Source organism: Seriola dumerili, unplaced genomic scaffold, assembly GCF_002260705.1.
Source record: "Seriola dumerili isolate Sdu_G_001 unplaced genomic scaffold, Sdu_1.0 BDQW01000219.1, whole genome shotgun sequence".
Taxonomy (NCBI): Eukaryota; Metazoa; Chordata; class Actinopteri; order Carangiformes; family Carangidae; genus Seriola; species Seriola dumerili.
This window is the reverse complement of record NW_019174474.1, coordinates 5,889,302-5,915,569: the sequence shown is the minus strand read 5'-3', so window position 1 is coordinate 5,915,569 and position 26,268 is coordinate 5,889,302.

The window sequence follows — 26,268 nt, the reverse complement described above, 5'->3', positions numbered from 1 at the left end:
CAGTCACTTGGATTACTGGGGATGGATATTAATGGTTGGCTACTGTTTGGGTGTGTGACGACAGACCAGTGTTGAAGACACACAGAAATAAAACAGAAGCTCGGAAGGCCAAGGAGGGTTGACATCTCTCTCATGTCTTTACCAAGAGATTTTCTCTGCATGTGATTTTGCTCATATGTCATTGTTCCAATCGATTTGGAGCACCACATGCTGGCTGGGATTGCTGCTGTAAAATTTACAAGTTAAATTGAGCATTCTTGATCCATATTAAACTTACATTGCTAGACAAGTGATTTCCTGCCTGTATAACAGCCAGTAGGTGTCCCCTAAAGGGTTTGGGTTTATGAAATATTTTTGCCTGAGTGAACGTTCACTAGGCTCCTAGTAAAATTTAGCCTGGCCTTCCCTTCAACCCATGAATGAAGTGTCTGTCCTGGTTTGCACAGTCTAACTTTTTTTTATCATGAAGCTTTTACAAGAAACTGTAAAGTTTTATTAGTCATTTCATCTTTGTGTGATCCTGTCAACACCAACTATTATAATATAACTAAATAATTACTATTCCTTAGTGAAAACTAAGCATGAAATACTATGTCCTGCCATAATTCCTCCCTCTGCATTATATACTGCCAAGCTGTGGTTAACTGTTGTTGTAAAACACAAATGACTGTCTTTCAAGTATGTTCAAACTGTGTGAAGTGTCACTTGAACCCTACGAGAATCAAAAGCCTCCCGTAACACATTATCAGGTACAAAGACGAGAAAGTTTCAAAAATTCCACATGAACGTCCTTCCTCTCTTTTGTGGCTGACTCAGGTGTTAATATGAACTTCCTGGCCCTTAGATAAACGCGTGCATTCCTGTGCGATCCTGTTTTGTCATCACAGATGTCAACATTAAACTACTGGCTGTTATTCATATGTTTTAATGTGAAAACAACTTCAAAACATATAGTTAAGCTCCTTTCTATCTTGATGAATGTTTTCAGATGAAATTTTACCTCACAGTTCAAAGAAAAATCTTTCACCTGATTCTGAACACCCATCTACCGAGGTTCACTGTTTCATCATTGTGCGTAAAAAAAAAGTAAAAGCTCTCATAGCGGAGAGAATCACACCAGCAGAGTTTAGAGCATTCTAAAAGTGCATTTTAAGCACAGGAAGTGGCCCTGCTTAGACATGAAATTGACTCCTGCTGTTTGCAACTTCTTCCACTCAGCTGGAGTCCTTCAATCTAAATAGCCTGGGGTTTCCAAAGCCCTTTCTCCTTTAACTGTAGGAACTGCATCCTAAACAAACAACAGCACGGCCCTAAGAACAGTGATGCCAGAAAAAATGCAAAATTTATTCAAAGCAGCAGCTATTTGCATCAGCTTTTAAGTAAAGTCAACTTAAGTGAACTTTCAAGTTAAGTCAACGTGATGGTGTACAATAAGCTGAGGCTTCTTCCTTTGTAGCATTTAGCCAGTGTTGGCTGATGAGAGCTCAAAATCAAGGAGCTAAATGATCACTTTTACATGATTGACATTGTCATTGACAATGCATGCATTTCAAGGCATCCTTATTAATAATTCATAATGCAGCTTTATTGTTGATTCACTTTAGTATTAATAAACCTAAAGTTAGGCCAAATGGACGTGTTGCCAGAATACCTTTTAGTATCCAATTCAGTTGATTCAGCTGATCCCTTTATGAGATTCATACTATTAAAGACACATATGTGATAATATACCCTATTGTTCTCTAAATTTGTTTTATTCCAATAGCCTTCGTTGCAGTAAGCTGAAATGTGGAAAATGTGGAAAATGCAGAAAGGCGCAATTTGCCTGAAATTTGCCTGCTGCTTTTTGCAATTAAGACACGGCACCATCATCATCAGCTCAGAACAGGAAATGTAGAATATATGACAGTAGAGTAGTAGACCTATTTAGTATTAGTTTTGCTGGCATCACCACTGGTTCAGAGATCAACAAGCCCACTTGTTATTACATGCAAAAACCATACTGGATAACTCCATTTTTGCTTCATATAGAAATGCATAATTCCACTCTGTCAAGATGAATGTGTGGCATACTTACATACTCACAGAATGCTCTCTAACGTCTTACTGCCGCTCATGGAGGATAGGACCCTTATCTTCTTAAAATGCAGAAAAAAAACTTTGGTCAAGTGTGGTCAACTTAAATGCAAAATGGACTGTAAAGATAAAAAGAGTATTTTTGGGAATTAACTATTGCTTGGACTATTCAGAATAATGAATCTGAAAATAAGTGAATTCCTCAGAGTTCCTTACAGCCACATTTTAGCATGAAAGCTTGAAACAGCTAAAGATTGAGGTCCACCAGACACTTCAAACACGATAATTAAGATGTTTGAATAGACAAACATGCCACAAGTGCAGTGTCTGTGTCTGGCCATGAGGTACTTTAGTTATATGCGCAGAGAGTTTGAGAAGCATGTGACCAAACAGATGCAGTTGCCTGGCTCCTTATTTTAGTTCCTCACAGCGGATGTTTTTCCCATCACTGTTCTTCCAGGGCTTTATGCCATTGATCTAAAATCCAGCATACATAAGCATATCTAAGGAAGATGTTTATTATTAAAGATTGGGAGATGGAAAGTTGAACTGAAAGAAAAAAAAAAAAACCTTATGTTTTGAGTGTGAAATGTGAGCATTTTGAAGTCATTGGATTTCATCAATAAAATCCAAAACATCGTTATTGCCGCGTCATGATAAGAGATGATGTTTTTACTTTACTGATTGTATAACAGCTGAATTTGGATTTGTACCTGTTGGGAAATATCCTCATCTGTGATATATTTACATTCACTCATTTGGCAGATGCTTTTATCCAAAGCAACTTACAGTGAGTGAGGGACATCACTAAAGCTTCAGTGCAGTAGGAGACCTTGGTGATAAGTATGAAGTACTACACCTTTTTGATAAATGCAAGGAAATCAGGTAAAGAAGCACACCAAAAGTACATAGTAAGTGCTAGTTAAGCATGCTAGGGTGTGAGCGGTGTTAGGAGAGGATTTGCTCTCTCAAGAGATGAGTCTTCGAGAGATTCTTGAAGATCGGGAGGCACGCCTCTGCTCTGATAGGATTCGGTAGCTTGTTCCACCATCTGGGAACCACAGACAAGAACAGTCTGGACTGTGATGGCCTTGTATGCAGGGATATTGCAATGCCAGGCAGCATTCCTTATAGGAACACAATGGCCAAAAAGCAGCAACAGTCTGTATGATTGAGTTCAAGTAGATGGGTGCAGACCCAGAAATCACTCTGAAGACAAGCGTCAGTGATTTGAATTTGATTCGGGCGGCCAAGGTTTTGGTCAAGCCCTGATGTTATATAGTGCAATGCAGCACGACCAGGAGACACATGCAACATGGTCAGAGAAAGATAGCAAGTCATCAAATAAGACACCCAGGTTTCTCGCAACCTTGGTTAGGATAAGAAATGAAGAGGCGATTTTGATATTGATATCTTGATAGAGAGACTAATTGCCAACTGAGAGTTCAGTCTTAGAGAGTTTTAGTTGAAGGTGTAATTCCTTCATCCATGTTGATATGTCAGAGAGACAAGCAGAGAACTGTTGGGAATGACAGGTATAGTTGGGTGTCATCAGCATAGTAGAGATATGAAAAGCCATGCGACCATGGAGGAAAAGTGGGTGTGAGACAAGTTGCAAAGTTTGCATTGGAATGAAACCAGAAATGGTGGGACTGAGGCAAACAGTGAAGCGAATGAAATAATGGTTGGAGAGGTGCAGTCTGTGGCCCAATTTCAGGTGTCAAGTTAAGGTCAAATTATTTAGCAGCTTTGTGAGTTGGAAAGCTGCAGACCCATTTCAGGTCAAATGAGTATATCAGGGACAGGAAGTCTGCAGAACTTGGATTTTCTAAGTGGATGTTCTTATCACATAGGATGAGTAGCAAACCATATTCAGGAATACCAGACAAAACAGTGTGTCTAGCTCATCCACAAACTCATCCAGTTGTCCTGGTGGACAGTAAACAACAACCACAGAGAATTTTACCAGAACAGTCATCATAACAGCATGGTACTCCAAGGAAGAGTGTTTGTTTGGAGGCAACAGTTGAGTGAATGTCCATTCGTTGGAAATTAGGAGACCAGTCCAGACAGACAGGAAGTAAGGGAAAATTTGTTCTTAGTGGAGAGCAGAGCCAGGATAGCAGTGTTTTCAGGTTTGACCCAGGTCTCAGTGAGTGCCAGAAGTAATATTTCTCTTTAATCTATTATTCATTATCAAAGAAAAAACATAGCTAACCTTTTGCTAATTCCCCCACTATGTGTCATAAATATTTTGGCATTCTACATACTTTGCATTAAATTTTAAAATATGTGACATTCATTAGAGTATTGGGGTATATAATTAACCGCATTAAACATTGTGGGATCTTTACATCCGGCTTTTGCTTTAACCATCATACAGAAAGCATGACTTGAGTTTACAACAACACGTACCTAACTCACAGTATCAGATGCGCAACAGACATTGACTGTGCTTGCTGTAAGGCAGAAGCAGCTGTGTTTTATAATGCAGTTTGCATTCTCTGTTGCCCATTAAATCCATTCCTCAGGACAGACTTCAACTTGTGACCCCTCTATTAGCCCTCGTGCACCCTTCCTGGTGATTAGAGGAACATTAGGAAATTAAAGGCAAATTGCATTACCAGAGAAACAGATGGAGGTGCTGCTGAGGACCTAACATGCAGGACATGGAACCTGCTGATGCTCAGACTTTCCACCCTTTCATCGGCCAGTGTATGATGCTAAATGTCACCCCCAGGTAGCAATTTCTCAGGTGGCACATTTGGATAAAAGGATAAGGCCTATTAGTTGTGCCAGGGTGTTTTAATCTAGAAGTTTGGTTGAAGACTGTAATGTTATTTCAGCCCTCAAACAACTCAAGCATATTAATTAGATGTGGATAACTTCACAACACGCAACAACTGTGTTAACACACACTCCGGGGTTTTTTAGGGGAATTTGCTCATCAACTGTAACTATTTTAAGCAGGAAAAAAATGTGATGATGCAGCTGAAGAAATGTAGATTGACCTCCAGGAGAATTTATTCACTCAGTGTGGAAATACACATTTTAAACACTTCACCTACAGGTACAATTCTATCAACACACCTTCACTGTGTAAATGAATGCGTTTTACATTTTCTGACTTCCAAAATTGATTAGATCCTCTGTATAAATGGAGTGGATGAGACAGAATCGAAAGATTCAGGTTTCAGGGAGCATAGACCAGTCTTTCAAATGATTCATCTCTCTCAGTCTCCTGTCCTCCCGACCTTGACCTGGTATGCACGCTTCATGCGAGAGGCAAGCTACATCAACATGTTAAGGTGCTTTTGACTATTTGTGGAAACATTTCACATTGTGTCCTCGGGGTAGTCCTTTTGCTTCAGTGGTGGTATTTAGTTCGTAGGAAAAATAGGTGCTATTTGAATCAGAAAGACAATTTAAGCTATAGGACATAATCTCCCATCTTAAATCTTAAGACCTTGACTATATTTTAACCACTGTTATAAATTAGGACATAAAAGCACCACACAAATTCAGCCTACATAATTTATTCCCAATTTTCTCCCCTGATTGTACATCCCCCCTCTGGGATAGCTTATGAGACATATTAATATTTTAAGTGTTGCCCCAGTAGAGATAGGGCTCATTGCTCATCTTCGGATGACATGGGCATGGTAATGAAAGGTAGCCTTTGTGCTTTGGAGGTAAAAGCCTGTATCACATGCAGCTTTACTGAACTAGAGGATGCTTTTTATAAATGATTTAACTCAGGCATACTGGTGGCAAGGTTTAATTCACTCAAACAAAATTCTCCATCAAGCTATTATACTGCATGTATTTCTCAGCTTGGCTGTGCTTTTCAAAATGGTGTTACTGCTTCGTTTCCTCCTCAGACTCACAGGGAGCAGAATATCTTAAGTTGTATAGTTCTGTGCTTTCATATTTCACAGAAACTAATAAATATGTATTTTTTTTTTTTTTTTTTTTTTTTTTTTTTTTTTTGTAGTCGCACTCTTGGCCGCTGCTCTGTGCCTGGAGATATGGGAGTTGTGCTGGTGCTTTGACAGTGTGACAGGTTTAGTGCTGGAGGATTGTCAGATGTCTCTCTTGCCAAATATTGTCCTCCGTATCTACTCACAGATTTCCCCTGAGCCCGCATGTCTTCACAAATACAAGGCTCACATAAGAGCACCACCAAGGTGACATTTGTAAATAAACGCCAAGGATTATTGTAATTAAGGTTTCCATTATTTTATATCTACATCTACCCATCTATGTCAGCTAAAAGCTGCCTACAAGTAGCTTGAATGAAGAAGGTGAAACCTTGGCTAACTTTCTGCTGCCTGTTTCATTCAGACATTAAAACAGTATTTGTATTGAGCTGTTTACAATAGATTTTTTTTCAAATCTCTATCTGCATGCAATGAAGCATAGTCTGATTAATAAATGAAAACACCACCTCCAAATTACGTTGCAACAGCAGACTTTTCCCTCCAGCAACTTCATCCTCATCTTTCTGTCAAGTTGCTATCATAGTACTCCCTTTTGACTGTATGCAAATTAAATGAAAAGAAATCTTTTAACTGCTACACATGAGAAGAGATTCACTCTTTAAAATGTGGATCTTTAAGCAGTTTGCTTGCTATACACGACAGAAACTGCTGAGATTGTCATAAGGTATTTCTAAACTGCTCCTCCACAATGTGGCCACTCAACAACTCAGTTGGATTATACTGACTCCGACTTTGACCCATTTAAGTTTAAAACTGTGCAACTTATTTTTTGGCCACATGGAGGCAGAAGAACTCCTCAACAAGCTGACAGATACCTAGCCCGACATTATTGCATTAGCGAGTTTTTGGGGCTTTGCAAAAGTCCAAGCTAACAGTTGCCTAAGTCATTCAGTTGACATGAAGCAACAATAGCCATCATTTGGAATCTTGTTGCTAGACGCCTGACAAATGTGAGTCCAATATTTATGCCTTCCAGTTGCATGTTATCCTCTATCTTCAAAATTCCCCCTTCACCATAGCCCAGGTGAGAGATGCTCTGAGTGGATAAAAATGTTGATACACTCAAAAATGTTGAGACACTTTCAGTTATTACCTTGTGCCCAAAGCAATAAGCTTAAGGAGCAGCAGAGAGTGGAGCAGCGAGGTCTTTGAGGACTTCTTTTGCCCAGGGTTTTGCTTCTCAGCCTATATCTGCCCTGTGTTATTGGTGAAGTTTGTTGTATGCAGCCTGAAAAAGGCACTGTCAGCTATAACTTTTTAATTTAAATCAGATAAGATGGTTAATTCTTGTAATAAAGACTAGCAATCAAAATGTTCTAGAAAATGATTTTTAAGTAGGGTGGCAATGGGTTTACATTTTTTGTTGTTTTACACACACACACACACAAACACGCACGCATGTGCGCGCACACACACACACACACACACACACACACACACACACACACACACTTACTTACGAAACCTACACCCTTGGGCCATAAAACCAAATCCATGACCTAAAGAGGATAAAAAAGTTTAGTAACGCTGCAGAGGCTGATAAGTCACTGTGGGTTTGTCACTGCAAGCATCCCCTTTCACACTATACACACTCATATGATTTAATTTTAATGAAAACATATTGATTAGTTGAGCTTAAACAGAAAAGCTTATATACGTAGTCTTGAGTATTGGCCTTACTTGAATACTACAGGTCATGTAAACCTAGCTACAGTGGGGTCTGAAAGTCTGAGACCACCGTCAGACTTTAGAATCCCACTGTATGGAAGAAATAAATCGTTCTGTTGAACCAAACACACCGGGTCCAGTCACTAGGGATGTGTGAACAGTGCTGATATTGAGCCTCTAGTGTCAGTGACTGTAGAGTATAACTTCATATTTGAAAACAAAGTGGCTTTTAGCAATAGAGGACTCTTTGTGTACACAATTTCAGCCGTTATAAGGAAAGTGCACAAAAGTTCATATTATTCATTTACGTGCGTGCTCCATATCTACCTGAACATCTTACGTGACAGCAGTGGGGACTTGTGTCTCATTTCCATAAAACTAAAGGAATGGAAATGGATAAAAGAGGTATAAAAAAAAAAAGAAGAGGTATATTACTGAAAAGGAAAGAGATGGTGGGAATGTGATTACAATTATGAAGATATGACTTCTGTGCATCTATACTGTACCATATATTCAATCTTATGTCTACAGCCCAGCGAGTTCACTGGAAAAATACATAAAATCCACACCTGCTGCAGTAATCCATACGGGAACAAATAAAAGGATGTCAGGTTAAAGAGAGGCTGTCAGAAGTGTAACTTGGTTTATTATACAATCTGGAACATGTTTCTCATGTTGGACTGGAGCAGATTGTCTCCCACAGCTACAGGCAGGGCCCATAACTTGTGCAGTAAAAGATGTAGCCGTTCTGTATCACCGCAGTTGTGGAAGATACAGAGAAAGAGACTCAAACTCCCACTTTGAATGTGGTAGTTACCTCTCCCAAAAGCTCTCATTACTGGACCGTCAACTGAGAGTAACATTGTCATTTTGTCACACTCTCTATGTTACTAAATAATCACTCTCCTTTGATGCAACGTGGGAAGAGAAGTGCAGCAAGACATATTTTGAAAGCAGCAATTTGTATCTATCTTTTGAACTTTGAAAGGCACGCTGAGGCTTTATATATTTTTTCTTTTGTTTTCCCTGTTCTGCCTCATCCCACTGTTCATCAACCCTTCTTTTTATAATCCCTGGTGAGCCCAGAGAGGACAGGCTTTGATAATGATGACTGACCCAGTATGTGAGTTTCAAGCAGCCAAGTTCTCACAGATAATTCTTCCACTCTTTCTCTGTTCATGATTAGGTAGCTGGCACGTGGCGACTCGAATAGTGCCCAGAAATTTGATTGTGTTAACGCGATTGTGGTGAGGTCGGGGACTGCAAAGACCCATGGTAATCACCACACAGGGATAAGTGATGGCTTCAAAGTACATCAAACCCAAAAGACCCCTTCTCTCCTTAACATGTCCCTGCAGTGATTTGAAGCCATTTTATGGGGGTTTAAGACACATCACATGAGGCTGTTTACCGCTCTCTCTTCCTCCCTCCCTCTTTCTCTCACTCCAATTCCTTTTGTGTGTGTGTGTGTGTGTGTGTGTGTGTGTGTGTGTGTGTGTGTGTGTGTGTGTGTGTGTGTGTGTGTGTGTGTGTGTGTGTGTGTGTGTGGTGTGTGTGTGTGTGTGTGTATGTGTGTGAGTGAGTGTGTATTTGGGTGTGTGTGTGTGCAGTGTGTCCTCACTCAGGTTGATCTCGGTCAAGAATTTTGGTTCTTAGACTTTCATATTTTCAGCATTTTTCCAGCACATATTTTCAGTGCATAGGGCCATTGTATTAAAGTATTAAGTCTCTATCTTTCCCGGAGAACCATCTAATAGCCAATTTCATGCAAGAATGATGAAGACAAAAGTGGAGGGTTATTAGTGGAAAAGAGAATAGTTTGGTGTCACACCTCAGGGATCTTTGATAAGAAGTGAACAGGGATAACTGTGGGCAGTGGCAGAGCTGTAAAACAGTGGCAGGGGCTCCTTGTAACTTGGCGATAAAGTAAACAAACCCACAACAAGGCAGAGGCATGTCTCTCAGATTAATACACACAAACACACACACACACAAAGAAAAAGGATTGACAGTCTTATTTGTGTTGGAGCTTACTCACGCAGAGCTATGGACTGGGTTGACATTTCAAATGTTTACATCAAAGCATAAAGCATTGTGCCTGCCTGGATGACTGGTACACCCATTAGCCTCTTTACATATGTCAACATTCCCAGGAAGAGCACACAGAACAAAGGAAAACACTGTTGAGGGTACTTAAAAAAGGAGGTTCTGCTTCAAAGTAGACACGTGAGAGAAAAGGGAGAATAAGCAATAAGCATAAAAATGCTTTGCTCCTCCACTGCTACCTAGAACTATCTGATGTCTGCCTCATACTGACAAAGCTATCTTTTAGGCCACTTGCACACACACACGTCACAGCTGACATGATCATGAGTTAAGAGCTCTTTATAAATTTGTGATTGAAAGGTATTGTGGGGGGTGCATTAGGAGAAACCAGAGTGGGGCTGTGTTTCCATCACAGTGAGTGGCTCTTGTACCACAGAAAATGTGCTGTTAATCACATGCTTATTGTCTATCATCACTCATTAGTATTTACATTTGGATGTGTCTCCACTACATTTGGGTCTCTGCCATTTGATGAACAGCACGATCGGACAGATTATGAAACCGGCGCAGACATGTAAAAGCCCCCCCACCCCTCCGTGCATGCATTACAGACTCATTCTGGGAATAGAAATTTCCTCAGAATCTTTACTTTGGACAACAACATTAGTGTTAAGTGCTGATGTGCCTCTATATACTCAAACATCACCATCATAGTTAGATCTGACATTGAGACTTTTTCTTGTTGAGTTTGAAATTAAGCCTAAAATCCATTAATTCTACTTCTATGTCAGAGCCTGTTTTTCGTCTAAAGTATAAATCGAGTCCCAAGTTAATGTGGTGAGAATCAAGCAAGTCAAGTCCAGTTCCTGCTGTAACACAAGTTAAGTCATTGCTCAGATCAAGTCACAAGTCAAGTTCATCAAAATTTTGATGACCAACCCCAGTTTCAAAATCTAAATCAGTTAAAGACAGTGGTCACAAAAAATGTAGTTTTACTTTCAACATAAACAAAAAATGTTGCAGCCTGCTTACACCTTACTGATCTTACTGAATTTTGAAATTTTTGTGGCAATGTTATATTACAATATTACCTCTGTCAAGGAGGTTATGTTTTCACCCGTGTCAAGCAAAAAGTACTGAGCTGATTTGCACCAGGAGGGTGGAGGGATGGGACAGGGGCCAGGGAAGAACCCATAAAATTTTGGTGTATATCCAGCTAAAGGGGCGGATCCTGGACATTTCTTTTTTAACACTTTCTTTTATGTGTAGAATCGTTTTGCCTTGGTGGAGTTTTTGTGCTGAGTGCCACTGTAGTTATTACTATTCAAATACATCTCTATGTTGAACATGCATTGTGCTATTTTCTCTTTCCTCTTGCAATTCAAATTGTAGTATTTTTGGACCTGGCCCCCTCGCCATGATAGCTGGTTTGCAGGCATCACACTAGAAATCATCCAATCATGTTTCAAAAACAAAATGTAACTTATCTAAAAAATATAGAATAAAGCAAATATTTAAAATAAATCCAAAAAAAAAAGTCATTGCTCATTTCAAGTCATCTGTTTGAAGTCTAAGTCAAGCCTCAAGTCATGAATACCAAGTCAGAAGTTAAGTCTTTGGTCAGTTTTAGTCAAGCAAGTCTCAAATCCTCAAATTTGTTACCTAAGTCTGACTTGAATCGAGTCATGTGACTCAAGTCCAATCATAACCAGCGACTGCCATTTTAGTGCAGTCTGAAAGCAAATGTCTCTGATCTTATTGAAGATATAGCACAAAAGGGAACATGGAATTCAATAGTAAGTGGGCACTTAACATGCATTTGATTCTCACTGTGTTGCCCAGTGTTACACACCAATCTGCTTCCACCTAATCTAGACACGATCTGGATATGTCTGGATGCGAGATAGTTAAGTCTGAACATGGCCTTAAATGCCTCTTATTGTTCCAACTGATGCGAGCACATTCATGTAAGGATGTAAGAGAAGAAGGGTGGGATGTGGTAATGGATGTCTATCTCAATCTCTTCTCTGAAATGAAGAACGATTATTTTCATCTTTTCAGAAGGCAGTAGCCATCATGATCAATGCAGCACAGTGCTGTGCTTTAAAGGGCTTTTTCTTAAAGGGGATTAAAGCCTTAAATGAGTACTTGAAGGGCCAAAACCATTCTTTGATCTGTGACCATCTACGAACACAGAATAAATATCAGAAGAAGTGATATTCCTCCTATCTCTGTAATGTGGGAGTTTTATGAGCGCCCTCACAATTGTGTTTCAGATAACAGAGAGGGGCGTGTTTTGGATCACAAGCGTTGTTGATTTTCTATTGTTAGCCCTTGTTATGCATCGTCTGTCACAAATAATGTAATATACCGTGAGGCTTACAAGTCACGTAGGCTAGAAAAAAACAACAACAAAACAGACTATCAACAAACTATCACCTCCAACACCCTTAACAAAAACTGAGAGATGCCACACAGTTGAAGACAAACAAACAAAAAAATTTGAATATTGTACAGTTACTAATATTTCTTACTTCATACATCTTTCCTTACACTGCATGTAAATAGAAACAAAATAAAACTCTAAAATTTCATCTTATGATAAGTTTTCACTAAATTATCAATATAAACTTTACATCAATCACTACACAGATCCTAGTATTCATAATATATCACTGACTTTGTGAAGGAACATACATGTTACTTCCCCACAAGTATCTTTTATTAAGGTATATCTGTATGTACCTTAAATATAATGTCCAGTTGACATCAGTAGTGTAGTTTCCACCAAGCTGCTTGATTGCAGTATATTTACACAATATATAAATTATGCGGGTGAGAATATTACCCAAACTAAAAATACTCAATGTTCTCATTCCTAGCTCATCAGCATGGCATACAGCCTGAACCTCAGTAAGAGAAACAAAATTCAAGGTCTTGATGATGTTTATGAGTTGTCAGAGATCAGTGCAAAGGGGATATTATTCAGCTGGAAGGAGAGCGACATAAAATATTTCTGGAGGAGGTGAGGATTTTCAGCTGTGTACTGTAGCAGAGGGTGGTCTCTTTAATTCCAAATCCAGTAGCAAGGTCATTCCAGCATCGGGTTGCCACGAGGGTGAAAAGTCAAGTGGGAGTGGAGCAGTGATCTGGCCAGCGCGGGGAGCTGAGAGTCGAGCAGCAGTGGAGGAAATGTGATACACTTGGGCAGGAGCAGCGCATTAAGATATGTTTTCAACATTGTACACCTACAACTTTATATTTGATATTAGTGCAGTCCAAAATGTCAAAACCAAGATCTGTATCTCGGTAAAAAGCTTTCAATAGAAGATGCCATGATGCAATTTTTAGTGTGTCAACCTGCAGGAATCTTGTGCATCTAGAGAATAACAAGAATTTCTGCTGTAAAGATGTAGATCTTTGAGATTTTTACCGTGGTAGAATAAGAAAAAATGAATAAAAAATCAAAACAAACAAAACATTAAACGCAGTTAACCGTGGCATACAACCGCCCTGTTCTGTATAAAGTGAGTGGGCAACTCTCAGTTGTACAAAGTATAGCGTGAAATGCGGCTGCTGTCTGTCTGAGAGAGAGTTGACAGGATTTCAGAGCGTGGAGAATGGAAATAAGAAGTGCCATTGGAAGTGGTTGGTTACTTCCTGGAGGAGTTATTGGTGCCTTCTGTCTGCCTCTGATTACCTTGCCAGCCCAACGTCCACGATTCCGTGTCTATTTACTCTCCATTTTTATTCACGTCTTTTAGGATGTTGTCTTTGATTTCTTCAAACAATCTTAGTATGTAAAAGTGCGTGACAATTAACTGAAGACAAGCTGAATTTTAATATTATGCAGTTATCATGCTGCATGTTCACATTTATGGATGCATTTTATGTTCATGTAAGTGGAGATATTGTCCAGTGCACCACCACATTTGCTCTGTAACAATAAAAGAAAATACATAGATCATATTGCCAAGTTACAGTATAACCTGTTACGTGAAGTCCGGTCTCAAGCAGGACAACTGTAGTGATTCTGTGTCTCAGTGAGTGTGCAGATAACTATATTTTGCATTATGGTTTGGAATTCTGAACAGAATATACTTTTTGAAGCACTTGACTTTCAGAAATACCTGAGCCTCATTCAAAGACAGTAAATGGAGGCAACTTTGTCTTTGCTGATAAGTGTTTGTGTGTGTCTCTCTTTGATTGACGTGGGTAAGACTGCAGGGGTTTCGTACCATCATAGTGTATCATATGCAATATAACCATATTCTTGACTTTCTCCTGTCTTAATCTTTAAACTCCAGAAGTCCATCCACACAATTCTTTCTCCTTCGTTTCACATGTGAAGAGGGAAAGTAGCAGAGGGCACGAGGAGAGGACCTGTGCAGGTGGTGTGGAAAATATCTTTACTGTTTCACACTAACCTTTGCATGAGACACAGATCTTGCTCTCAATTATTTTCATGAATTTTTCATCTCCCACATATAAGCAGCACACTTCAAACAGCTAAAAAGCACAACTAGAGCTATACAGCCCACGGGCAACTATCAGCCGCCAAACTGCCGCGCTCTCTGTAGATCTGTCTTAAAGCGTGTGAATGCAGATCATCACGAGGAGAAGAGGAAGGCAGGGTCAAGTCAAGGAGGAAGTACCTTGTGTAGGAATGTAGATATTCTAATGCTAGTAATTCCAAACCTCATTTTTTTTTATGATTATTACAGTTTTGTTAAATAGCCATGCAATGCCTCTGCACACAGCTTATGATGTGAGCGAAGGAGTAAATATAAAAAAAAAAAAACAAGATAAAATTAGATCGTTGGCTGTCAGGATGGGTGTTGCAAATGATACGATATCATCTTTTCACTGACAGCTGCTGATCGGTCTGTTAATCATTTATGTTGTTTCTTTCCGAGCATTTTGTGTCCCTTGGCTTGAACTGATGTGTAATTTCCCTTAAGCACAAAGACATCAGGGAACCACAGTGGCTTCAGGTAAAAAAACAATTTCTTTTTAATTTCTGGTTTAAAGACTGCTGGAGAGGGTCAAACTAGCCTCCTAGGGATTCCTCTCATGCGGCTTTAACAGATGAAGGCAGCCATATGTTTTTCCTCTCTGTCAGCACTTGACAGAAACCCCCTAAGAGAACATTGTTAACAACAGGTGAAGGGGAGGCCCAGGGGAGGAGCATTATTGGTACAACAGAATGATCAATTTGAATGCGGTGTGGGCACATGGTGTTCTTTGGTGAGCAAATAGGGTGTGTTATCCTAATATCCAGTGTAGGCACTGTGCAATATGTGAATAATGCTGCAGCTAACGAACTAAAATTGAGCCTTATTTTACATGAACATTGAACAGCATACTGCAGCAGACTTCGTGTTGATATGTAGCTTCAAAGATCTGTGAATGAATGTGAGACTGGAGCTCTGCTTTAGTTAGATTTACACCATGGATTGTGACTGTAAAGGGGACCTATTATGCTCATTTCCAGCTCTGTATTTTTATTCTGGGACTCCACTAGAGTAGCTTTGTATGATTCACAGTTCAATAAAAGTCCTTATTTATCTCCAACTGCCTGTTATGCAGCCCCTCAGTTGAGCCTCTGACTGAAACAGACAATATTAGTTTGGGCCTCCTTGAGAGGCTTCCTTCAAAGCCCACATTCTACTAAATGGCTGAACTTCAAGAAGCCTCCCTCATCCTCTTATGGGTGTGGAGGTCCTGAGGGGCCAACTTTAAAACTAAGTAACTAGAACTAAGTAAATAAACATAATTGATTGGAAATGGCAATTTCTTAAATCCATCTGAACATGTTCAAGCTCTTCTCTGGCCCAAAATATGAGAGTGGACAGGACGAACATCCACAGGAACTAAAATTATAGCATAACGTCTCAGTTCGGTAAATATTACGCTCATTACTTAATATGCTCATTATGACATAATGGTGGATTTAGTCTTTCAAACACAATCCGTATATACATTTTTTATATATATGCCCCTGTTAATAGTTGTAATAGTTTGAAACCAAGCATTCATGGCAGTCTGATGCCTGAGCTTTTGTCTCACAGGGATTACTTTTACATATGTTCACCTAATTATTTGAAACTTTGACCATATTTAACATGGACATCTGACATTGTAATATTATATATATAAACAGACAGAAAATAAAGAGAAGCATAATAGGTCCCCTTTGATATAAAATTAAAAATCTTTGAGATTTCATTCATGGTCAGTTTAGGGACATCTATGTTCAACATTAACAGGTGCGGTCTAATAACACAGTCCCAGAGGTCTGTTCAAAATGATGTGTACAAACAGCTGGGGCAGCAAACATGCCTTAAAGCGGCTGCACTGTCAAATATGCAATCAAAGAAGAGCAACTTGTGTATCCAAATAAACTGCGGGCTGAGAGGACCCATTGTGTCAGGTTGTTTTAATAAAGACAATTCAAGAAGACAGTCAATGATGTTGTCCAAATTGGTAATACTGAATTTGTTTGTGGGTATGCAGTTTGAATCCTGTGCAGGAAAGGCAGATACCACCAGTATCGAAAAAAAAAAAGTAAGAACTAATACAAAAAGAAATATATTTGGTTAGTGCTGAAAAAAATGTTGATACAGCTAATGAAACATTTTGGGCTACAATGTGAAAAGTATTCAGCCATACAAAATAATAGAAGATTATTTTGTGTATTTCTTATGCTTTATTGTGTACCAAGACATCACATGGTGTCTAAGAGGATGCAGTGGAGCACTTTATTGTATTAGTAATGTATTATTATTATTAATGTAACATAAAGCAGCTTATAGGCAATAAATTCATTCTTATGTCTGTTGCTCATTTTCAGCTGACAGGTTACTGCTGTTGCCGGCTGAATGGACAGTGACCTCCCAGAATAAAAAAAAAAAGAAAAAAAAAGTGAGCAGCATCTAGTTTGCTTGTTATTTTAGAGCTATTGTAGGACAAAATATTTCAGTAAAGCACACCCCATTTGGTGCTGTTCATTTATGTGTGGTAAGCCACTGACTGGCTGAGACATCTCCAATTACAGCACTGCAACTATGTGTCTAAATATTTCAACTATCAAGTGTTGATTTGAGTGTTAGATGCGCTAAAAATGACAAGTGTGCAATTACTGAATTTCATCAAAACCTCCAATAACCAACTTTCTAAACTTTTAGAATTTTTCACTTCTTTATTTTGTAAGTGTATGTGCCTAGTAACCCACTTTATGCAAATATTTTTGCTTTCAATACTAAGATGGGAAGCAGAATTATAATTAATGTAGCATTTAATTTTAAAAAACTACTTTTCCCATTACAACTTCAAACTCTTGGGATGAAGGAACAGCAGTGCAACACCAAGACAATAGCAAAATTGTTGGTCAGACATGGATATCACAAGCACTGCAACATGATTGCAATACTGGCTCTGTCATAGGAGAGAGATTTATCTGGCTGCAGAGTCTTTGTGGTACCTAACAGTAAATCTCCCTCTCCCTCTATATATATCTATATCTTTATAGTCCCATTATTCTGTTTATTGCTCAAAGCAGAAACCATCCAGAATTGACCAGAAGCCAATTCACAGGAAGGGCCTGTAGATGTTTGTGCCTAGGTAAATGAAATTTAACTGTATCCAAACTATGTTTTTTGAAAGCATCTGAGCTGTGAGAGCCTCTAGGCGAAAGGACCAATTCAATTGCATCACTCACATGGCCCCTGCAATGGCACCGTCTGACAGTGTGTCACACAGTGCAGTTAGCAAGGGCAAGGAATGCTAGCATGACTAATAGAAGTGAATATGCTGTAATCTGCACCAAAGGCCAGAAATAGACTGTCCCTTCTGTGCCTTGACAGATTTTCATTTAGTCTGTAACACCAATCAAAACCATGTATCATCAGTCTGTAGAGGTCTAACGAGTCCTCCCTTAAAAAAACGAGCCAATAGGTCGTTTGTGCAGCAGGTTTTCATGACCCATTGCTACATTTTGTTGTTAGGCGACATGTACCGGCCGTTGTAATTACGACGGGAGCAAAGGGAAAAGAGCAGTGACTTACGATAAAGAGTGACAAAGTCCAAGTTAGGAGGAGGTTGTGGTGGATGTATGGGTCAACAAGACACAGGAATATGACCTATATGGTTGTTCAGGATGGAGGACTGGTTGGGTTTAACATGGGTTTAAATTACTTTTTATTTACAAAGAAAATATGAAAACACAGTCCGTATGAGGGATATATGTAGCCAAAACAAAGTGGTGGTTGAGTGATAGATATTTCCTAAATGTCCTCTCAGAATACATAATGGCAGTTATGTAGCATTTCATTTCATTGTGTATATCATTGTGTCATGCGTTTAAGCATTGCAAAACATGATTTTATACCGTGCGTAGTTCTGATGTGATGTTCATACCATGTCATCAAACTGGTTAAGATACAACCCACCTGGGATTTAAGGGACTTTCTGTGGTCACATGCTGCATGAAAGCCATTCCTCAGCTTGACTGTGTGGCATCCTGATCTCATGTGCAGATAGGTAAGCCCTGGAGAGAGTCAGTGCTAATTGGCCTGGTGGTTAGCTCTGAGGTCAATAGTGGGCCAGGTCTCCAGGTCAGCAGGGAACCCAGTGCTGAGCTCAGAGCTGTGGTTATACTCCCTGGGGGGCACTGGTGGCCATTACAACCCTTCAGACATCAGTGAAGTATTGATCTGACTGCAGCCTTTTTTTTGAGCATTAGGGTATTAAAGAGGATTGACAGTAATTAATTTTAAAAATGTAATGTTATTTTTGGCTAAATGGCCTTCTTCTTCTTTTATAATCCCCTTTGTGTATGTTTACCTTCTTGAAAGAGCTTAACTCTATTATGAAACAGGTATAATAACCACTGATAATCCCTGTTGATTGTGTCAAGTCCTCATCCTTCAGACTGTCCTTTTAAGCGAACAACAATCTTCATTCATTATAAGTCAAATACGTTGAAATTAAACATTAAGCAATAAAGTGGTATATTTGTATACTTTATATCTCTAGGGCAAGATAAGTGTAAATGTTACTACAAACTACATAATTCTAAAATCATCTTAAAGATAGGGTTCATGCTTCAGGAGTGAATGCAATGAATAAAATCCCATCTTTGCTTACCTTTTTGGACTGAGGGACCAATACATCCAAGCCCCTTTATATTACATCCCAAAAGCAATGGGAGGAAAAGGGCCCGTGAGAGTTAAACAAATCAATGAGGATAAATGCTGGCAAAATGGCTGACCCTCCCAATAAATTATAAAACAGAGACCAGCCCCGTCCCCACCTCATAAAAATATTCCCTTTGCCAGCAGTCACTTTCAGGACAAGATGACAGGATATAAGTTTATCTGAGTTTTAGGAATTGTGTTCGTAATCAGTGCGATACACTCTGTATATTTATTGCAGTCTTATAAGGTTCATCGCAAAATGCGAAAAACCAATTAATGGATCAGTGTGACAATCAGCCATGTGCATTGTAGTGTCCATATTACCTATTTATGTACTGAAGCATAGTAAAGTTGCCATATTGTTCATTTCATATTCCTATTTTTCTGATGCTTCCACAGCAAGATGATTCTTAATTCCACCAAATCTCTTATTGAGTTTTGTTTTTTCAACCAGGAAAGCAGCAGTTAATGAGAATGAAAAGATCAGACCTGTGGGCAGCGACTGAGGGATTCATTGTAACAGAATTAGCGAATAGTTTGTTCAGCCATCAGGCTTTCACTTAAGAGCCACAGTTTACATTTAAAACACCAGGCTGAATCAATGTTCAGTGTGATGTCTTCTCAATTGCTTTTGGCTGTCCAAGTCAAAGTTGTGAAAACACGCTTGCTGATTTTGACCCAGAAAAGCTGGTGTGGTGTTGACTGGCATTTTGCAGTATACAGATGTAATGAACCACAAAAAAGGGGTAAAATCACCTTCCCTGTGGATGTTTTGGTTTCCTCCGACATCTTGCGATGGGATCACCCCAGCTGCCATCTGATCCATGAGTACTCAGTCATTCTACATTATTGTATGAGTAGTCTGTACACCCATCTTCGAACTAGGCCTTCATTTTGTTCTCAACTACACACTTGTAAAGCTTCTTGACTGTATCTTGCACAGTTGTGATGTTATTGCGCAAAACAAAAATCAAACAGACATATAAACACCTGCCAGAGCATTAAAAACTGCCTTTGTGGTAGTACCCGCTAAAGTAGGTTTCTCCAGGAACATATTATGCCATGATGACACACACACATACACACACATACACACAGGCTCACAAGGAGAAAACGATACCAGTCACATGCTGTTGCGGCTGGTAACCATAGTTATGGATGAGGACATTATTTCATGTCTGTTGCTGTGATGAACCCTCATACAGCCTGGTGTTCTTCTGTCCACTTTGTGCAGGGAGAGATTCCATTCACACAAAGAGCTTGTATTGACATAAGGAGGTCAAAGTGTGAATGAATGACCAAATAGAGAGTTTACTTGTTCCTCCATTACCAGATAGATGCTTTATATTGTTGTTGTTGTACAGCATTATTGTGGTAATTTGTCAGCAAAAATGTAAGACAGATAAATGATAGAATTTGCTTTTAATGGTGTTGAAGAAGCTTATCTGCTTGTTTGTTCTATGTCAACGATGTTAAATACATAATATCTGGATGTTGTCCTTTTTTAGCATGAACTGCAACTGTTATATTAACTACTTAAAGCTATGAGGAAGATAAGACATTTTTAATATCTGATCCTGAGGATTTATGACTAATACTTACACCCCTTTCTTTGTCAAAGAAGTGCTGTTCTGGTAAAACACGTGCCTTATCATTCTAGAGTTAGTTATTGATACTGAAATGTCACTGTCTTTGTTTTATTATATCAGACTTGCAATTTAGATTCACTGTCCCAATTATTAATCACTTTGCTGTTGCGATTAGAATTCCCTTCAGTTTATTTTAAATTATAAAATTGCCAATTAGTTTAGCAAAAATTGAAACTAAAAATACAGGAAAATATGATTCAGCTGAAATGTTCGAAAAAAAATATTTTAAGGATCATCAGCATTCACACAAATAGATGTGATCAGTAATGATCATGTCAGTGCATTAGTAGAGGGCTCAGGAAAATAGGGAAAATGTAGAACACTGAATAAAAAAGCATCTTTACTCACTAAATCTGTATTTATAATTTCTGTTCAGAGCTACCAGGACGACGTAAGCGTTAGGCATTTCAAACATTAAGTACTGAAACATGTAGTTCTATGTAAAACTAAGGAATGGGTAACTTTCCTGACAACATAATCTGTAGCCTCTTAAGGATGAAAAAGGTTCCCCTAGCCTTGCAAATAACTTTTTCGACTGAAACCTGGAGGAACTTGGACTTCCATTAAAGGAATTTCTTGATTTTAACCCACTTAAAGATCACTTTAAAGACTAGAAGGGCACCAAGAGAGTGCAGACCTCTGCCAAGTCCAATGTCAAACAACATACACCAGACTTCAGAAAAAAATAATGAAGACCCCATCCAATAAAATTTTTAACCTTGTTAACATGTCCATATCATGTTTTTTTTGTTTGTTTTTTTTACATATAATACTTGATATATCGTGAGTGGACTAAGCAGTCAACACTATGACTGTGTATTTCCACCTTGGAATGGCAGTGAACCAATCACAGCCAGGATTACATAAATCATCTAATTTTAGGAAGTGGTCCCATCAACTTGTGGGGACAGGGGTCAGGCAAAATAAACCTTAAACCTTGTCAGTACAGAGAGTGAGAGTTTGCATTAGCACAACCACAATCCCTGTGTCAGCCAGTGCCAGTTACAAGCTAACAAACAACATAAACGAGTAAAATATGCTAACTATGCTAACCGTTCTGATTTGTTTGCAAGTAGCCTATTTCGGTGCACAACACACAACTGAGCCGGGGTCTGACTGGCGCTCAAACATGTAGCTGAATCTCTTCAGCGTTTCTTCTAATGCTAACCGCCTTGATACGCACTGCTCTTTCATCGGTCACTGAAATCTTGTCAGTACAGACAGCAATACTTTGCATTTGCACAGCCACTACACACACACACACACAGCGTCAGCCACTGCCAGTTACAAGATAACAAAAAGCATAAACACATAAGTACTCTTACCGTTCTGATATGTTTTCTAGTTGTCAGTTTTGGAGTCTGTGGCTGAGTCTCTCTGATGTTTCCTCCGTTAACCATCTTGATGCGCTCTGCTCTTTCACCTGTCAACCTAGCGTAAGCAGTGGTCGTGGGTGGGGCACAAGGCCTGATCCAGAATTTCTCAATGGTAAAGTCAGCACAGATCTGCTTCCAGTTCCAGTTTTCCTTTTATTCTCTACTTTTTATGTGGGAAAACCAAACAACAAAATATTAATCATGGCAGTATTTTTACGTAGTTTAAAACATGTCTGGAGAGGAACTTGAAATTCATAGTAAATGATCCAAATCCCCCCGAAATTGAACAGCTTCTTCCCTGGCCCATGCTCCATCCCTCCATTAAATTCTGTGCAAATGGGTTCATGGGTGAAAATATAACCTAACTGGCCAAGGTAAAAAAATCATGCGGCGTAATACAGAAAGGAAGGAAACTGGTAGGGAGAAAAGACACTAAAATTGAATAGCTCAACTTTAAAATGTAGTAGATTTATTAGAAGTGCTGATGAAAAAAACATCTCTACTCGTTTTACTTCCACACTCCTGAATACCAGGATGGTTCTAGGATGAGTTTTACACACTGGTGAGATGTCCCCCTTGCTGATTTGTGATATAATTAACATAACAAGGGTTGAAGTGGTATTAAATCTTCATAATTCAAAGTCTGTTTACATCTCTGTTAATCTATGTAATTTTGTATTAATTGCCTGTGAAGTTGGCTTAACGTGAATCTCAAGTATGTCATGTTTTCCTATTATGATTCAGTGTGTCATGTTTTGCATTCAACACAGTATGTTCTCCTAAAGGATAGAGAGGGATCTTGATAATGCTAATATCATGCACACTAAATAAAATGTCATTCAAACCTAAGCTTCCCCAAGTGTTTTCAGCAGGAGAACTGTTTTAACCAAGAAATACAATACACAAGCATTATTTGTCAGAACATGAAAGAACAATATTGTAAGAGATGTAAAAAGAAGAGAACTTTTTCTTTTCTGATATGAAATGATTTGCAGCATCTATTTTTAAATGCTCTTCACAAACTATTGATTGTGTTTCAAGAAAAAAGGGCAGTAAGACTGTTGATGTACATGACTGTTACATCTAAACGGAACTCTGGAAAATATGTTTTTACAGTGAAATGTCATGTCAATGTCAGTTCATTTGAACTTGCAATAAAGAAACAGTATAATCATGTGTGCCCTCGTATGAGCCTTAACCTTGCACACAGTTACAAACAGACAGAGAGGCTTTAGCACGGGTGCTGTCTGTTTTGTAGAGTATGTACAGTATATTTATTTATTGCCACAAAGTACAATAACTGCTGCACTAACATGTAATTTCTATCTTGCGTATTTTTGCTTTTTTGCTGGGCATACGAAAAAGTGGATGTTAAGAAAAATGATATCTTGGGAGCCCGTGTGCTTTTCGTTTGAAGTTTGCTTAAGCACTCATTCCTCCCAAAAAAAAAAGAAAAAAAAGAAAAACATTTAGTCATCTCTTCAAGGTTTGAAAGCAGAGGATACTTTAATAGGAGGCAGTAAACCTGATAACCCACTGAGTTTTGTAGTTAAAGAGAATCCAATCTTTCAGCAGCATGTTTGCAGCAGGACATGAATAAATGGCACAATTATATAAATAAATAAATGAGACATATTCCATGGTGAATTAAACTTCTATCAGAAGCCTCAGACCACAGCTTTTTATTGCAGCACACATTATGGCCGTCACATCTCCGGGATTACTGCTATTATTTATTTATTTATCTTTATAGAAAGCAGTCATCAATCCTCTGTGACAAACATACAGTGTAGTCAGCTCCCCTAAGGCTCCATGACTAATGAAATATACCATATACCTGTCCTCAGCTGCTTTTTCCTCTGCTCTAACAGCCAGTGGCCATTTGCAAGCGTTTGGGGTATAGTGAATTCAGTCAAAAAATATGCTTGAGCCATTTAGTAATGTTTTCATGGCCCAAGTTTTTTCTCCCCTGTGTGTGCATGACTCAAACGCAAGCATATGTACTGTCAGGCCTGAGATTAATCAGCTTTAGTGGTGTATAAATGCCAACATGCTGTTATCACTGTGAAGCTGATGGAAAACCAAAGAGCAACAGTTGCTGTGTGGGCAGTCAAATGGTAACTTACCTTGTAATACAATACTCCGTCAGCGAATCAAGGCTTTAGCAGTGATTCATTTTTAGGTCAAAAGGAACAAATCCTCATGTTTAATGGAAACACTTAAAATCCTGCTGAGACAATGTTGCCACTGTGAAGTGTGTTGCAGATTGCTGCAGCTACAGTCAGAGTGCCTCACTTCCTTTGAGACAGCAGCATCTGACTGTCACATTCTCCTTTTCAACTCACAAAGCCAAAAAGGAGCCTGAGATCCAGATGGCCTGGTAGTTCAGTGTCTTCCAAGATTTAACATGGGTTACCTTCTAAAATCAAGACTGCAAAAGCAAATGGAAATAAGAATATTTGCTCTTAAAGGATTTTATCATTGAAATTTATCGGCGGGTTTCAACAGGTCGCAAATTAGACATGCCCTAAACGTCTTTGTTTTCTCACATCCTTTAAAAATAACGACTATGTAATCCAATTTTGACTGCAACTACACAATTTTAACCAAATCTGTTACTTACCACTACTAACAGCCTGCAATTACAGCCTCACACAGCCTGTGGATTACACTCAATCACATTTGTAATGTCTTTGTGAAGTAGGCCCTAAACACAATAGTTCACTGTCTGTTTCTAGGATAGCTGTGAAAACAATGATTAAGTCAAACAATCCCAGTCCCCAATGGCAGTTGCTGTAGCAGTGTAGGTTGTCATTGATTTGGAATGAAAATCCAGTCTAGTCATATGCAGGCGACAGAGACAGACTGTCATGCCTTGAGATTCCTGATACAATGTGACTGAAGTGATTGTAATTCTTTGTTTAGGAGTGATGTATGTACTTGTGTTGGTTTATACACGTCCTTTCCAGGAGACAACTTCAGATTTGGGATGGCATTACACTAGTTATCCTATCAGTGTTTGTAATTTTCCATTGCCTATCTCCTCAGGAAACAATACATTCTTCTGCTTAAGACATCAGATGTCTTCTGAAACTCCATCCAACTCACAAGATTTCCATCACAGTCATAGCTGTGTTTGGACTTATTTATTTATACTATTGACTGTTAATCTTTTTAAGCTCCAAATGTGGAAACAGACATTTTGGGACGAGAATATCATAACAACAACAAACGATAATTGAAAGAATAAAATGGCAGTTTTAGAAAACAGTAGGCAGCCGCTGTAGTGTTTTCTTTCAAAAGCACGTCTCAGAAACATTTTACAATGACAGATGATATTATGGAAGTGGCTGCATGGTACTGAGCTGGGTGCATAGTTATGAGTAGAACTTGACTGAAATGATATGACCCACCACATCTGACCCAGCAATGTTTTTAAGTGAAGTTGGGCAGTTTGGACGGTGGAAGACTGTGAATGTGAGCCGAGTGTTTTTTAAGGGCTGCATGTCTCAAGTGAGGGATGGTCTTGAAACATCAACAAAACACAACCTGGGCCTGCATCTGTTTCCGAATGCAGAAATCTCTGGAGGAGGTACACTGTGACTACTTTACTTTGTTTTACTCACCTATATTCAGCAGTCCTGCTAATATTTGTTAGCCATAGCAGAAAATCAGGAAAATATACAGTACATCCTGTGAAAGCAAAATCTACACAGCCTTTTCTTTTTTTTTTTTTCTTTCCCACTTTCTCTGTCACTGTCACTGAGTTAGAGCTGCACAGTACAAATGTGGGCGTTGATTATTCAGCTGCCAGCCAGCCATGATCCTGGCAAATATCAGTGGAGAATGTATGCTAGATAGCCAATCACATGCTGGACTAATTCCCCCTGTAGAACACCACAGACCTAACCCAAAGTATAAAAGCATGTTGAATACTATCGTTTATCAGATTAAATGCTGTGGCTTAATTCTGAAACTTTCGACTTTGTGACTGTATTGTGATGGTCATATTACTCAATACATTTTGTTCTTTAATCATTTCATTTATAGTGTAGGTAAACTATGGTATCAAAAAAGATCCCAAGAGATACAGACTGCTATCACCCACTTCTAAATGACAGAAAGAAACTAGAAACAATGACATGGACCTACTGAGGACAAGTTCATTAACAAATTTAAGTTAACAAAATTCAGTTAAAAAAGAAAATAGAATGATTTCCTTTAAAATAATAAATATATTAGTATGTTATCAAAT